Below are 11,382 nucleotides of genomic sequence, written 5' to 3' on the forward strand. Positions count from 1 at the left end.
GTTGATTTAAAATTCTGTGAGAATTGTGTTTATGGAAAATAGAAGAGAGTCAGATTCCTTAGAGTTGGGAAAGAAAAGAAGAGTGAAAAATTAGAGCTTGTGCATACTGATGTATGGGGACTGCTCAGGTATCATCTCTCAGTGGCTCTCGTTATTATGCTACTTTTATTGGTTATGCAACCAGAAAAACCTATATTTATTGTATTTGAAATAAATTTGATGTATTTGATACTTTCAAGAAATGGAAATCTTTGGTTGAAAATGAGACAGGGAAAAGGTTGAAGTGTCTCAGATCAGATAATGGAGGTGAATATTGCAGCAAAGAGTTTGATAGGTATTGTTCAGAGAATGGAATTCACAGAGAGAAGATAGTTCCAGGAACACCACAAGAAAATGGGGTGTCAGAAAGTATGAACAAGACAAACATGGAGCGTGCAAGGTGCATGAGATTGCATGTAGGATTGCCTTTACAATTTTGGGCAGATGTTGTAGATACTGTTGTTTATATAATAAGCAGAGGGCCTTCAAGTTCCTTGGATGGTGGTATTCCAGAGGAGGCAGGGACAGGTAAAAAGGTAAACTACTCATTTTTAAAGACTTTTGGTTGTGAAGCCTTTATCCACATTAATAAAGAAAATAGAACAAAGTTTGAGGCAAAATCAAGGAAATATAACTTTATTGGATATGGTGTTAATGATTTTGGTTATCGCTTGTATGATTATGAAAATCACAAAATCATTAGGAGCAGAGATGTAATATTCAATGAAAAGGTCTTGTATAAGAATCATTTGCAGGAAAAGAAACAAGAAAAAGAAAACAAATAATACATAGTGCTTGATGATATCACAGAAAAGTGATGGTGCCGGAAAATCATAATGATCAACAGTTAGAAAAACAACCACAATAGCAACAAGCACCTCAAACACCGGAAAGTGGTGTTAGAGGATCTACAAAGATAAGTAGACCCCCTGAATGATACTCTCCTTCATTATATTATGTATTGTTGACTGATTCTGGTGAACCAGAATGTTATGATGAAGCAGTGCATGTAGAAACCAGGAAGAAGTGGGAGCAAGCCATGAAAGAAGAGATGGACTCTTTAGCACATAACCAAACTTGGGACTTAGTCAAGCTGCCTGCAGGTAAAGTAACATTGCAGAATAAATGGGTTTACAGGCTGAAGGAAGAAGATGGAGGAAAACAGAGGTATAAAGCTAGACTTATGGTGAAAGGGTTTGCACAAAAAAAGGGTATAGACTTTGATGAGATATCTTCTCCTATCGTGAAAATGACATCAATCAAAACTATTTTAAGTCTAGTAGCTGCTGATGATTTACATCTTGAGCAGTTAGATGTAAAGACAATCTTTCTCCATGGGGATTTGGAGGAAGAGATATATATGCAGCAGCCAAAAGGATATGAGGTCAAAGGGAAGGAGAAACTAGTGTGCAGGTTGAAGAAGAGCTTGTATGGCTTAAAATAGGCTCCAAGGCAGTGGTATCTAAAATTTGACATGTTTATGTCTGAACAAGGTTATACTAGGTGTCACTCTGATCATTGTGTTTATCTCAAAAGGCAAAATGATGGAAGCTATATTATATTGTTATTGTATGTAGATGACATGCTTGTTGCAGGTTCTAACATGCAGGAGATAAATGTGCTCAAAAGAAAATTGGCAAACTCATTTGCAATGAAGGGTTTGGGTGCTACAAAACAAATCCTTGGTATTAGAATAACTAGAGACAGGAAGAACCACAAATTAACATTGTCTCAAAGTGAGTACATAGAAAAGGTGTTGAAAAGGTTTAATATGCAGAATGCAAAACCAGTTGGTATACCTTTGGCTAGCCATTTCAAATTAAGTAAGGAGGCGTGTCCCAAGACTCAGGAAGAAATGGCTCATATGTTTAAAGTTCCATATGCATCAGTAGTTGGAAGCTTAATGTATGCAATGGTCTGCACAAGGCCTGATATTGCACATGCAGTGGGAGTTGTAAGCAGGTGCATGAACAATCCAGGAAAAGAACATTGGATGGCAGTGAAGTGGATTCTCAGGTATTTGAGAGGTACCACAAATCAAGCATTATGCTTTGGTGGTCCAAACATTGCTCTACAGGGATATGTTGATGTAAATATGGCAAGTTGACAGAGATAACAGGAGGAGCACTACAGGATATGTATTTACTGTAGGTGGAATAGCTGTCAGTTAGGTTTCAAAAATCAAAAGTGTTGTTTCACTTTCAACAACAAAAGCAGAGTATGTTGCTGCTACAGAGGCTAGTAAAGAAATGATTTGGTTACAAAGGTTTCTGAATGAATTGGGTAAGAAGTAGGAGTTGGGCAAGTTATACAGTGACAGCCAGAGTGCCATACATCTTGCAAAGAACTCTGCATTTCATTCAAAGACTAAACATATACAACTCAAGTACCATTTCATATGGTCAACATTGGAAGATGGACAGTTGAAGTTGGAAAAGATACACACTAGCCAGAATCCTGCATATATGCTAACAAAAGTTGTAACTAGGGAGAAACACAGAATCTACTCAGTTTCAATTGGTTTTCAAGTATGATGAAGAAGATGAGAAACAACCAGGTCCAAAGTGGAGTCATTGTCTAGAAAATGAAGCAACGATGGAGTTGCTATAATCAGTCCCCAAGTGGGAGATTGTTGGGTGTGGAGCCTGATTATCTTATGTATTCAAAGGTTTCAGCCGGATGTATACACCAGGAAGACTGTACACCCCTCCATGCGGGGGGGTGCGAGGGGGACTTGTCGGCCCCGCAGGGGTCTGGGGGGGCTAACCCCCCTCGGTTAGGGGGTCCGAGGGCCAGCAGTCCCCCGATGAGGGTTAGGGGGTCCGAGGGCCAGCAGTCCCCCGATGAGGGTTCGGGGGCAGTGCCCCTGAAGCTAAAAATAGATGTAAAATTTCCTTGTAAAAGTCTAGTAATTTCTAGTCAATCTGGGCCGTTCATTAGGCGGATGATCTGACGGTAGAAGTTATGTTTAATTTATGGTTTTTTGCCCTAGAAGGCAACCCCTCACTATATATGAGGGAATTGTATTGCATCTATGTAGATCTGTATTCTGAGTGAGGAAGAGAGAGGAGATTGAGAGCGAAGAGGGTGTTACAACGGATCTACTGTAGGTTGTATCTCTTCAATTTGTTGGATAATATAATAAAGAAGGACTGGCTGTTTCTCCATGGATGTAGCCCAAACTGGGTGAACCACGTATTTATGTGTCTCTCTTGTTTTATGTGTTTTCTGTGTTTATATTTCTGCAATATTTTATGTGTTCCATTGCTATGTAATATATAATTTTCTAACAACTGGTATCAGAGCTGAAGTTCTATTTGGCTGATAAACTCACAGGAGAGAAGGGTTCCTGGTTCGAGTGGGAGCAATGGTGGAAAATGGTAGGTTTAGGGTCGAAAAATTTAATGGCCAAAACTACCAGCTGTGGAAGATGCAGATGGAAGAATATCTGTATCAGAGAGATTTGTACCTACCATTGAGCGGAAAGACAAAGAAGTCGACAAGTATGATAGACACAGAATGGGATATTCTCGACAGAAAGGCACTTGGAACAATACACTTGTGCCTAGCGGCGTTGGTAGCGTTCAATATTTCAAAGGAAATGACAACACAGGGTTTAATGTCGGCATTAGCCAAACTATATGAAAAACCCTCGGTGTCAAATAAGGTATTTCTTATGAAGCGTTTATTTAATATGAAGATGTTAGAGGGTGGATCTGTTACTGATCATTTAAATTATTTTAATACAGTTACAAGTCAGTTAAGTTCTCTATGGGTAAATTTTGATGATGAAGTTAGGGCTCTGTTCTTTCTGTGCTCATTGCCAAAAAGTTCGAATGGTTTAGTTATGGCCATTAGTAACTCTATCTTTGGATCTAGTACTTTAAATTTTGATGATGTTGTCAGTGCAATCCTTAGCGAAGAAATGCGACAGAAAAGCTTCGGTGAGACATCAGGTAATGCTTTGACTGCAGAGACTAGGGGAAGAAAAATGGAAAGAGGAAAGAGCCTAAGATATCGCAGTAAGTCAAGAAAAGGCAAATCCAAGTCTAGATTGGAGATAGTGTGCTGGAAATGCGGGAAGAAAGGACACCTGAAGAAAGACTACAAGTCTTGGAAGGGAAAATAAGGAGACACGCAGCAAGAAACTAATCATGAAGGGAATGTGACAGGTGATGTGTTGCAAGATGCTTTGATTCTTTCATTAGAAAATATTATTGATGCCTGGGTGGTAGGTTCAGGGGCCTCATTCCATGCCACACCTGATAAGAAACATTTTCATGATTATGTTCAAGGAGATTTTGGACAGGTTCGATTGGGTGATGATAAACCCTGTAAAATTGTTGGAATGGGTACAGTTTTCTTAAAACAACAAAATGGAAATCAATGGCTATTGAAGGAGGTAAGGCATGTTCCAGATCTGAAGAAAAATCTAATTTCTACAGGGAAATTGGGAGGTGAAGGTTGCGTAAGTACTTTCACAGATAAAACCTAGAAGGTCACTAAAGGATCCTTGGTAATAGCGAAAGGAGAAAAAGTTGGTACATTGTATTTATGCAATGGTATTTCTAATTCTATTAATGCTTTAACCTCTACAGGAGGAGATACAGTATTGTGGCATCATAGGCTCGGGCACATGAGTGAGAAGGGGATGCAGATTCTTTACTCAAGAAATTTGTTGCCAGGTTTGAAGCATGTTGATTTAAAATTCTGTGAGAATTGTGTTTATGGAAAATAGAAGAGAGTCAGATTCCTTATAGTTGGGAAAGAAAAGAAGAGTGAAAAATTAGAGCTTGTGCATACTTATGTATGGGGACTTGCTCAGGTATCATCTCTTGGTGGCTCTCGTTATTATGTTACTTTTATTGATTATGCAACTAGAAAAACCTGGATTTATTTTATTCGAAATAAATCTGATGTATTTGATACTTTCAAGAAATGGAAAGCTTTGGTTGAAAATGAGACAGGGAAAATGTTGAAGTGTCTAACATCAAATAATGGAGGTGAATATTGCAGAAAAGAGTTTGATAGGTACTATTCAGAGAATGGAATTCGTAGAGAGAAGACAGTTCCAGGAACACCACAAGAAAATGGTGTGTCACAAAGGATGAACAGGACAATCATGGAGCATGCAAGGTGCATGAGATTGCATACAGGATTGCCTTTACAATTTTGGGCAGATGTTGTGGATAATGTTGTTTATCTAATAAATAGAGGGCCTTCAAGTTCCTTGGATGGTGGTATTCCAGAGGAGGTATGGACAGGTAAAAAGGTAAACTACTCATTTTTAAAGACTTTTGGTTGTGAAGCCTTTGTCCACATTAATAAAGAAAATAGAACAAAGCTTGAGGAAAAATCAAAGAAATGTACCTTTATTGGATATGGTGTTAATGATTTTGTTTATCGCTTATATGATTATGAAAATCACAAAATCATTAGGAGCAAAGATGTAATATTCAATGAAAAGGTCTTGTATAAGAATCAGTTGCAGGAAAATAAACAAGAAAAAGAAAACAGAGAATACGCAGTGCTTGATGATATCACAGGAAAAGTGATGGTGCCTGAAAATCATAATGATCAACAACTAGAACAACAACCACAACAACAACAAGCACCTCAAACACCGGAAAGTGGTGTTAGAAGATCTACCAGGATAAGTAGACCCCCTGAACGATACTCTCCTTCATTATATTATGTATTGTTGACTGATTCTGGTGAACCAGAATGTTATGAAGAAGCAGTGCAGGTAGAAACCAGGAAGAAGTGGGAGCAAGCCATGAAAGAAGAGATGGACTCCTTAGCACATAACCAGACTTGGGACTTAGTCAAGTTGCCTGCAGGTAAAACAGCATTGCAGAATAAATGGGTTTACAGGCTAAAGGAAGAAGATGGAGGAAAACAGAGGTATAAAGCTAGACTTATGGTGAAAGGGTTTTCACAAAAAAATGGTATAGACTTTGATGAGATATTTTCTCCTGTTGCAAAAATGACTTCAATCAGAACTATTTTAAGTCTAGTAGCTGCTGAAGATTTACATCTTAAGCAGTTAGATGTAAAGACAACCTTTCTCCATGGGGATTTGGAGGAAGAGATATATATGCAGCAGCCACAAGGATATGAGGTAAAAGGGAAGGAGAAACTAGTGTGCAGGTTGAAGAAGAGCTTGTATGGCTTAAAACAGGCTCCAAGGCAGTGGTATCTAAAATTTGACAAGTTTATGTTTGAACAAGGTTATACTAGGTGTCACTATGATCATTGTGTTTATCTCAAAAGGAAAAATGATGGTAGCTATATTATATTGTTATTGTATGTAGATGACATGCTTGTTGCAGGTTCTAACATGTAGGAGATAAATGTGCTCAAAAGAATATTGGAAAACTCATTTGTAATGAAGGATTTGGGTGCTGCAAAACAAATCCTTGGTATGAGAATAACTAGAGACACGAAGAATCGCAAATTGACATTGTCTCAAAGTGAGTACATAGAAAAGGTGTTGAAAAGGATTAATATGCAGAATGCAAAACCAGTTGGTATACCTTTGGCTAGCCATTTCAAATTAAGTAAGTAGGCATGTCCCAAGACTCAAGAAGAAATGGCTCATATGTCTAAAGTTCCATATGCATCAGCAGTTGGAAGCTTAATGTATGTAATGGTCTGCACAAGGCCTGATATTGCACATGTAGTGGGAGTTGTAAGTAGGTACATGAACAATCCAGGAAAAGTACATTGGATGGAAGTGAAGTGGATTCTCAGTTATTTGAGAGGTACCACAAATCAAGAATTATGCTTTGGTGGTTCAAACATTGCTCTACAGGGATATGTTGATGCAGATATGGCAGGTGACAGAGATAACAGGAGGAGCACTACAGGATATGTATCTACTGTAGGTGGAATAGCTGCCAGTTGGGTTTCAAAAATCCAAAGTGTTGTTGCATTTTCAACAATAGAAGCAGAGTATGTTGCTACTACAGAGGCTAGTAAATAAATAATTTGGTTACAAAGGTTTCTGGATGAATTGGGTAATAATCAGGAGTTGGGCAAGTTATATAGTGACAGCCAGAGTGCCATACATCTTGCAAAGAACTCTGCATTTCATTCAAATACTAAACATATACAGTTCAAGTACCATTTCATACAGTCAACATTGGAAGATGGACAGTTGAAGCTGGAAAAGATACACACTAGCAAGAATCCTGCAGATATGTTAACAAAAGTTGTAACTAGGGAGAAACTGAGAATCTGCTCAGTTTCAATTGGTCTTCAAGTACGATGAAGAATATGAGAAACAGTCAGGTCCAAAGTGGAGTCATTTTCTAGCAAATGAAGCAGTGGTGGAGTTGCTATAATCAGTCTCCAAGTGGGAGATTGTTGGGTGTGGAGCTTGATTATCTTTTGTATTCAAAGGTTTCAGCTGGATGTATACGCCAGGAAGACTGTATACCTATCCACGCGGGGGGTGCAAGGAGGACTTGTCCCCCCCCGTGGGGGTCTGAGGGGGCTAACCCCCCTCGGTTAGGGGCTCCAGGGGCAGCACCCCCGAAGCTAAAAATAGATGTAAAATTGCCTTGTAAAAGTCTAGTAATTTCTAGTCAATCTGGGCTGTTCATTAGGCGGATGATCTGACGGTAGAAGTTATGTTTAATTTAGGGTTTTTTGCCCTAGAAGGAAACCCCTCACTATATATGAGGGAATTGTATTGCATCTATGTAGATCTGTATTCTGAGTGAGGAAGAGAGAGGAGATTGAGAGCGAAGAGGGTGTTACATCAGATCTGTTGTAGGTTGTATGTCTTCAGTTTGCTGGATAATATAATAAAGAAGGACTGGTTGTTTCTCCATGGATGTAGCCCAAACTGGGTGAACCACATATATCTGTGTCTCTCTTGTTTTATGTTTTTTCTGTGTTTATATTTCTGCAATATTTTGTGTGTTTGTGTTGGGTCCCTATAATAATAGTGATTACCCCATTACTATTGTAGTTGTATCCCTTATTAATATTGTTGTACCCCTATTGTCCCCATATTGTTATTATTGTGCCCCATAGAATCCCTCTATTGTTATTTTTGTGCCTTTATATTATTATTGTTAGGTCGGCTGGGTTATATTGTGACTCCTTAGACTCCTATATATAGAAAGGAGGTTTTTTCATTTTAATCATCCAAGAATTGCTCATTTGTGTAATGTAAAGGAGGTTTCCCCCTCAAAGAGGCTGAATTCTAAGGCGTTGATCTCTCTTTTCCATCTTTTTGTGAGTTGGTTTCATAACATTTGGTATCAGAGCTTTGGATTCTAGGGTATCACTACTCCAAACAGGTCATTGTGGCATTTTCGCTATAACTTTTTTTCTGCAACGTTTCAAAAGGTAAAAAAAAACCATTTGAGAAGAAATCGCGCTGAATCCCGGGTCCAAATTTTAGAGTTTTTCACGCTATATTTGTGGAGATATGATCTGAGGAAGTTGGTCTTTTTGCAGACTCCTGAATTACATTCCAAATAGGTGTCCCGGGGAAAATCATCATAACTTTCTCTCTGAGCATCGGATTGAAATTTCGTAAGAAGTTACAGAACGAGGACGGACTGTAGTTTCTTGTATATCTTTTTTAGATCCAAAGGTCGAAACAATGACTCGTGGCATGTCGTACAAGTTCGCTATACTGAACTAGTCTATAATTAGGTCATCTTGGGAGATTGTGCATAACTCTTCCTTGGAGAATCCAATTTGGATCAGACTGGTGGCATTGGAAAGAGGACATAGAGTGCTACTACAGGTCACAATTTCAGAACTGGATTATCTGAAATTGCAGAGATACATCAGATTCAATATCAAGCTTCTACAAAGTGAAAAAAGTGTATAGGTTTTTTAAAATTTTTGCATAAGCTTGGTTGGAAAAATTAGTTTGAATCGGTAATTGATGCCCCGAGGAAAGAAAATGCAAACACCTAGTAAGAAACCTGAAAGCTCTAGCATGACTCATGAAGAAGAGGAAGAAATGAAACATGATATATCAAAATTACGAGACCAAGTGCAACAAGTGTCACTTGCACAAAAAGCAACAGAATCTAAGATGGATGGTTTAAGGAAAGATGTAGAAGCTAAGATGGATGGTTTAAAGAAAGGTGTAGAAGCTAAGATGGATTGTTTAAAGAAAGTCGTAGAAGCTAAGATGGATGGCATGGAAGCTAAGATGAATGGCATGGACGCTAAAATTGATGGCATGGATGATAAGATGGAAGAATTGAAGATAAATATGAATAAGTTGCTACAAGAAATGGTCACTAATGGTGAAAGGGTAGTAAAGGAAACTCATGATGAGAACAAAAGAAATGTTAATCATGATTCCATAGACTCTAATGTTGGATCAAAGACCAACCATATTCTAAAAATCGATATGAGGAAGTATGATGGCAAGGATCCCGCAACATGGATATTACAGATGGAGCAATTTTTCGATCTCAATATTGTGCAAAACACACAAAAGTTACGTATTGCAACTTTATATTTGGAACCAAATCAGTTTGTATGGTATCAATGGCTTTTCTCTCGTAAACAAATTATCACTTGGGCAATTTTTATGGAAGAATTGACAGCACATTATGAGGATACAAAAAGCAACACTTTTTTTAGCCAATTGATAAGTCTCAAACAAAAGGGTTCAATAATGGAGCACATTGAGAAGTTCCAAAAATTGAACATAAGGGTAAAAAATATTCCAGAGGAGCATAGGATTGATGTGTTCATAGGGACTTTAAAGGATAATATACAACATGATGTTCGCCTTTGGGAACCTGATTCATTAGATAAGGCATTCAGGTTAGCAAGAAAAATGGAAAGCAAAATTATGGCAACCTGAAGCATACCACTCACAACTATAAAGATGGAAGTGTTGTTGCCCCTAGTCTTCCACAACCTATAAGGTTGACACCACAACAATTGGAAGAAAAAGAGAAAACGGGCTTTGTTACAGTTGTGATAGAAAATACAATAAAGGTCATAAGTGTGCTGATAAGAAATTATTCTACATAGATTGTGAAGAGGAAGAAGAAAAGGAGCAAGAAAGGTCAAAAGAAGAGGATATACTCTAAGAACAAAGCCTAGATAAAGAAGAAATGAATCCGACCATATCTTTTAATGCATTGGTGGGAATTACCACTCCTCAAACCATCAAGATAAAAGGACAAATCAAGAAGAAAACGGTAATAGTGTTGATTGATTCAGGAAGTACCCACAATTTTATTCATTGTAAGGTAGCAAAAGAATTGAATTGCTTCTTATATCCAGCACCAGAGTGTCAAGTGATGGTTGCAAATGGAGGAACAATAAATTGCTCTGGAAAGTGCCATAATATCAAGCTATTGATGGGAGAATATGTATTAACTAGCCCAATGCTTTCCATTCTAATGGGAGGTGATGATGTTGTACAAGGAGTCCAATGGCTACAATCCTTGGGTATAATAGCTTTTAATTTTCAAGAACTTTTCATGAAATTTTCTGTGGAAGGAAAGGAAGTTGAATTAAGGGGTATTGCAGGGAAACCGGAAAAGATAATCAGCTCTAACGGTATGACAAAGCTTCTAAAAAAGGAACAAAGAGGTGTAATTGCACAATTATGTTCTCTAGATGTTTCCACATTGGAATCATCTATTTCTCCAAATCTCCAAAAAGTCTTGGACAATCATTCCAAGGTATTTGTGATTCCCAAAGGTCTCCCACCTATTCGTGATCATTATCATGCTATTCATCTGATTCCAGGAAGTGTTCCTCCAAACATAAGGCCGTACAGATATCCCTATGCCCAAAAGAGTGAAATTGAACATATGGTTGCAGAAATGCTAGAGGCTGGTATAATTCAACCGAGTCAAAGTTCTTTCTCTGCTCCAGTAGTATTGGTGCACAAGAAGGATGGATCATGGCGCATGTGTCCAGATTATAGGGAGCTCAACAAGCTCACTATTAAAGATAAGTTTTCCATTCCTGTCATTGATGAATTACTGGATGAATTGCATGGATCAATTTACTTCACCCAGTTGGATCTTCGTTCAGGATATCATCAAATCATAATGAAGATTGAAGACATTCTGAAAACAACATTTAGAACTCATGAGGGTCATTATGACTTTTTGGTCATGCCTTTTGGCCTTACCAATGCACCTTCAACATTTCAAGGTTTGATGAATTCCATATTCAAACCATTCCTTAGAAAATTTGTGTTAGTATTTTTTGATGATATACTAATCTACAGCAAGTCTTGGAAGGATCATGTTGAACATGTTGACAAGGTGCTACAACTATTGGAGGAGAAACAATTATATGCAAAAAGATCCAAATGTTTCTTTGGAGTACAAG

This window comes from Pinus tabuliformis, chromosome 6 (assembly GCF_031772625.1).
Source record: "Pinus tabuliformis cultivar Carrire ecotype Pingquan chromosome 6, CPIR1, whole genome shotgun sequence".
NCBI classification, from domain to species: domain Eukaryota; kingdom Viridiplantae; phylum Streptophyta; class Pinopsida; order Pinales; family Pinaceae; genus Pinus; species Pinus tabuliformis.